General features: G+C 34.2%; 1 protein-coding gene and 1 long non-coding RNA gene across 2 annotated transcripts in view; one reads left to right on the top strand and one right to left on the bottom strand.

Annotated features, from left to right (window-relative positions):
• LOC306845060 overlaps positions 1-6,000 on the bottom strand; it is a 428,848-nt gene that overhangs the window by 293,414 nt on the left and 129,434 nt on the right. The window lies entirely within an intron of this gene.
• Positions 1-6,000, top strand: part of LOC306845057 (protein TANC1-like) — a gene marked incomplete at its 5' end in the record, with an annotated part of 74,571 nt that overhangs the window by 20,501 nt on the left and 48,070 nt on the right. The gene's annotated exons all lie outside the window — the stretch shown is intronic.

Here is a 6,000-nt window from a genome sequence, read left to right as displayed (position 1 = left end):
CCACAGTCTTTGAGTGAAATTTGCCCTTGTCGTAAGCTGAGGGATGGTGTTTTTAAGATGTGGGGAGTTACATGAATTTACAGCTGAGAGTTCAGTAAATTCAGCAGTCCATTAAACCGCATTCCTCCCTCCCTCTTTTTTACTTGGTATACATCTGCCTTATAGCGCCAATCTTTTCTCCTACTAGCAAATTCATTTTCTCTGTAGAATGCTGACCTGTGCTTGTTTGTGTTGGTGTTCTCAGTGAATTACTCAATCTGTCATTTTTGGTGATGTGATGCTGAGGAAGCCAGTTAGGATGGCAGATTTCAGCTCTGCGTTGAAATCTTTAATTGGAATATGTGTGAAATCTAAAAGAGAGTTACAGGTGGGCACGCAAAGAAAAGGTCACAAATTGTTTGTGTTAGATGTATTTTTTCTTTTTCCACTGCTCCGGGTGTGTGTTCACTGTGTGTGTGTGTGTGTTCACTGCTGTGTGTGTGCACTTTGGATGGGTTAAATGCAGAGCACAAATTCCGAGTATGGGTCACCATACTTGGCCGTATGTCACTTCACTTCACTTCACTTAAAAGGCTGTGTTTATATAATCAAAAATGTAACAGTAATATTGTTAAATATTATTACATTTTAAAATAACTGTTTTCTATTTTAATATATTTTACAATGTTACTTATTCCTGTGATGGCAAAGCTGAATTTTCAGCAGTCATTACTCCCATCTTCAGTGTCACATGATCCTTTATTCCAGTATGCTGATTTGATGCTCAAGAAGCATTTTTTATCAATGTTGAAAGCAGTCAGTTATTTTTGAGTCCTGTCTGAATAAAATAATTCATTTGAATGGCAGGTTACATAATTTTTTTTTTTAATCCAAAAAAAATTCCGGATGAACTGGAAAAAAATCCCAGATTCTGTGTGTCTTAAACGCTTAATTCCTACTGTAAATGCAAACAAACGTGCAAATATAGCCATTTAGACAGCAGTTGTTTTCACATTTGTGGACACACAAACACATGCATAATTACACAGATGACACATTAACAAATGTCCCCTAATTAAAAGTCATTTGTTATTTTTGGACCCTCTCCCTAGACACCGCTGTTCCGTTTCAGACAGTCATTATGGTTGCTTTGGCCTTCCATTAATTTCATACATCTCGAATATTGGTGCATCTACAAAATATTAATTATGAAGCAGTCACACCTCCACCCGTTTGATGATCTCTAATGCAAATCGTGAAAATGCACCAGATGCGATGGCCCACTCTGGATGAACCTGATGTAGATGCAAATGAATGATCTCCATGTCAATGACAGCCCGGGTAACTTTGACTTTCAGCTCGAGGTTTATTGTCCTTACAGCTGCTCTATAAATGTTTTCCTCCTCTCCCTCCATACCTGTGTGGACTACAAACTGAGCTCAAAATTGACTCTGGGTCACACAGCTTTTTCAAAGAATCGAGAATCATGGGAGAATGAGTAAACCGGACTTTAGAAATATACCCACCGCTTGCCTCCAAAACAGATGACTATGTGCATTAGAGGCTGACTCTTCCTGTGTAAATGGCAATTATCATCTCTCGGTGCTCACTTACTGTTTCCTGAAAGGACAAAAAAAAACCTTTGTGATGTCATTACAGCTGCCAGCACATCCACCTGTGATTGGGCAAAGTGCTGTGTAGATTTAATGATTTCATCCTGTGATGTGTGGATTGGAGTGTTTCTCACAAATGCTCGGCATTTTCTCTTGATCTCTGTTCTTTCTCTATAAATAGAGGGTGAGTGTACGGTCACTTGGGTTGATTTGAAATCAGCTGAGTTGTTGGTATTAGTCCACTTCCTTTGTAAACTCTTAGACAAGAAGCATGCTCTTCGCAAGTGGTGCAAATGTTGGACTTACATTGCAAGTGCACATTTCCATTGTCCTTACTTGACGTATTCTTGCATTACTGTGACAACCAATGATTTTTCCATTGGCTTTTGGATTATTGCAGAAAATAAGCGCTGTTGTGAAACAAAAAAGTCTGGCATTTAACTAAAGACCCATTCAAAGAAAAAAAAAAAAAAAACCTGACTGCAGGACAATGGAACTGGAAGAGCTAATATGTTGCCCCTGCTGCAATCAAGATGTCTTGCATCATGAATTGTGTTATGATACATTTTTGTTTTTTATTAACATGTTTTTTATTTTTAAATATTTATTTTTGGCTTTTTTTTTGCCCTTTTATTAGGATAGGACAGTATGTAGACAGGAAGTGAAGTGGGACACAGAGAGGGGGCAGGGGATCAGGGATGGGATGCCCGAAGTGCAATGGCGCTATATGTCAGTTCACTGCCCACGAGACTATTGGCGCCTTCATTAACACGTTATGTGCATTAAGGGATATTCACACTAGCTGTGTTTGCATGGAACCCACAGTAATTAAAGATGCACGATATTGATACCATATAGGTTATATATTAGTTTTTCTTTAAGTATCGTTTATATATATTAGCCAATGTTGGGTTTTTAATTATGCAAAATCATTTCCCTATTTTTTTCACGTTGATTTACCTTAGCAATTATACCACATTAAGTCACAAAGTCAGTCTTTAAAAATTTAAATAATTTAATAACACTGATAAATGTAATATTTAGCAAATATATTTATTCAAAAATACAATTTATTTATGCTGTGCATTGTCATGATACCTTAATTAATTTGTAACATTTCCAGAAATTCAAATGTGGTAAAAAAAAATTATAACTATTTAGTATATAAGTTATAAATATATTATATAGTTTAAAAGTATGTAAAAATAGTGGGGTTTTTTGTTTTCTTTTTTACATAAATTAGTGTAGGTAGAATTCAAAATATTGACCATGACCTACAAATATTTATTGGCTAATGGTCAGAATTTGATCCATTATTATTTAAAATTTAACTCGGGTGGTGTAAACCTTTTGAAAATCTTGTTACATAGGAAGATATTAGCTTATTAGTTTCCTATTCCTAGTTGCCTAGGAAATTGCTATTTTAAAACAATGAAAGGTCACACAGGTACAAGGTTAACCGACAGAGACCAGTGACAAGTGCAATGCTATGTATAGTTTGCTATAATGTAGTACAGTCAGCATCCACATTATGAACAAGAGATGAAGCGATAATCAAATTTACTCTGCATGTCTTAGCTTTAGACACGTCCTAAAGCACGCAGCCCATAGTGTTGACTAATGCTGAGCTCTCGAATATTGTAGTTGCAGCGTTTCGTTTGATTGAGCTGACAAATCTCTATGGCAACATTGTGTCTGCTCTCTTTGAGCCATGACCAGTGTTTTCCACTGATCTCTTCAGAGCATAATCTCCCTGATTCAATTCTAATGAGCACTAATGATTTACCCAGCACAGATCTCTCATCACAGGCCGATAATACCGCACCACATCCCGCCGTTTACGCAATACCGCTGCCCGTTGCCTTCCAGATCCGTGCTTTCTCCCCTCTTACATGTGTTTCAGCCATTAGCTGCAAAAATAAACCTTAGATCTACAGGGCTGTAATTCAGATGTCATTTTACAGGAAAAACTTTGACTCGTTTGACCGAAAAAAATCACCAGACTCGGCCAGGTTGACTTATGCCAGTTGCTATGGCCGTCTGAAATAGATGCTTAGCCAAAGCAAATGTAATAAAGTTTAATGGGTCTTTCTTTTAATGACAAGTGTGCATTGGCTCAAACAATGGCTAGGAGGCGTGCATGCTTTATATAAATATATAAAATTAACAAATAAGATTAATGTTACCAATGATTTATTGAATGAATCACTTGTTTTTTGCTACTTCGTATCACGACATCACACGTTCTGGCTTGCACATGCTGTAATTAATAAATTAAATGTAACATTTACAACAAAAAGTTGTTGTAAGGATTTGTGGGTGCAGTTGCTGTCAGTGTTTGTAGGAAAATGTTTAATTTGAACCTTTCAAGGGTGGCACTGGGATAACATCAAAGTTAGAGCAACAAGATATAGCCTGTTATTACCCATGTGTGGGATTGCTTTGAAAAACCCATAATCAAAGTTTGATGACAGTTTTATTAATAAGTGCTATCGCCGGAGATAAAAAGGCTACTCATTGTCTAAACTGATCTGAAAGGATCTTAAATTTGCGTGGCATATAAACATTTATTTTTGACAAATAACGATTATGACTAAGCACTGGTTGCTAGAGACTGCGAGGACAGAGTGAATGTTCATCATATGTTCAGTTAATTTTAGCATTATAGTTCGTACATAGCTGCTGATGTTCATCAGGAAGGGTACCGGTGTTCAATTTTAAGGTGTAAATGTTTTTCTGATCCTCTTATGTTGTCTTTTACCATTTGTTAGTTAAGTGGTTTGTCTTATTCATAGACACAAATGCACGTCTTGCTAATATGATTAAGTTAATTTAGGTGGCCTCAGCACTAAAGATCACTCTGGAAGAATTTGTCCCTCTGGTCTTATGATAAAATTCGGCACATCTCAGTTCTTAAGCCCTTAATCTTTTGATTATTGCTTTGGTTTGTTCCGATGCAACAAGGGTCATTAAAAAGCTACAGCTAATTATATTTGGTGGCCAGTGAGACATGTTATGCAAATTAGAAGCATTGTAGAGGCACAGGATTGCGTTGTAAAGCATCTTAATTTCTCTTTACCTTTAACATTTTTTTTGTTTGTTTTATTTATATTTTAAAATTTATTTTAATTAATTTACTTTATTTTTGGTATTTGTTTTATTTTGTATTTGTTCATAATTTATTTAATTTGATTTTAATTTGTTAAATTTTTTAGTTTGTTTATTAATTTTTTTATTTATTCATGTTTTTGATTGTATTCATAAACTGACATAAAAATATGATTTTTATGTTTGAATTTTTATTTTTGTTAGATATGACAATATAAAATGGCTATTACAGTACAGAATATAACAACTAACTTTGGAAAAACATTCCTTTCTAATGCAAATTCCTAAAATGTAACCCTGGACCACAAAACCAGTCTTAAGTTGCTGTATTAAAAATACATTGTATGGGTCAAAATGATCCATTTCTTTTATGCCAAAAATCATTAGGATTTAAAGATCAAGTTCCATGAAGATATTTTGTAAATTTCCGACTGTAAATGTATCAAAACTTAATTTTTGATTAGTAATATGCATTGCTAAGGACTTCATTTGGACAACTTTAATGGCGATTTTCTCAATAATTAGATTTTTTTTTGCACCCTCAGATTCCAGATTTTCAAATAGTTGTATTTCAGCCAAATATTGTCCGATCATAACAAATCATACATCAATGGAAAGCTTATTTATAAATCTCTATTTTTTTTTTTAAATGACCCTTATGACTAGGGCTGGGTATCGTTCAAAAATGTTCGATATCGATACCTTGAGTTCGATACCCGGAAATACCTGATCCTGAACGATACTTTTTTTCGATACCAATTTTATGAAAACCGTTTTAACAAGTTTTTTTTTCAGCTTGTTGACATGTATACAGACTCAAAGACTCATCTCCTGAGCCACTGCACAAAGGAACAAAATATAGCCAACACAATTAATCAGTACAAATAATTTTAATAAAGCTCAAATAGTTTTCAGCTTACAGTAGTGCGTGCTCGTTACAGTAGCTCAGACAGAATCATCATTTCTATTCATTTATTCTAGGTTGTTAAAGATTTCAAGAAATTTAAAATCTTTATCCACTTTCATAAGTGGATGTTTTATTTTCTTTCACAATATGTTTTATTGTTATTAAATTCTATGTTGTAGTATGTCTAATTATTTGAATGCATAAAAACTACTTAGTTTATTCAAATTTATTCTTAAAACAGCCTAATGAAATGTTTTCTTTTTCCTCAGAAATTCTGTGTTCTGTATCTGGTTTTCAAATGAAGGCATGAAACATTAATTTCATTTTTCTTTTAAATTATTGAAAATAAAACTTTATTTATTTTGGCAAACACAATTTTACTATTAAAATGCG

This window comes from Barbus barbus, assembly GCF_936440315.1.
Source record: "Barbus barbus genome assembly, chromosome: 25".
NCBI classification, from domain to species: domain Eukaryota; kingdom Metazoa; phylum Chordata; class Actinopteri; order Cypriniformes; family Cyprinidae; genus Barbus; species Barbus barbus.
The sequence above is the reverse complement of the archived record's forward strand: the minus strand, read 5'-3'. Positions and strand labels throughout refer to the sequence as shown.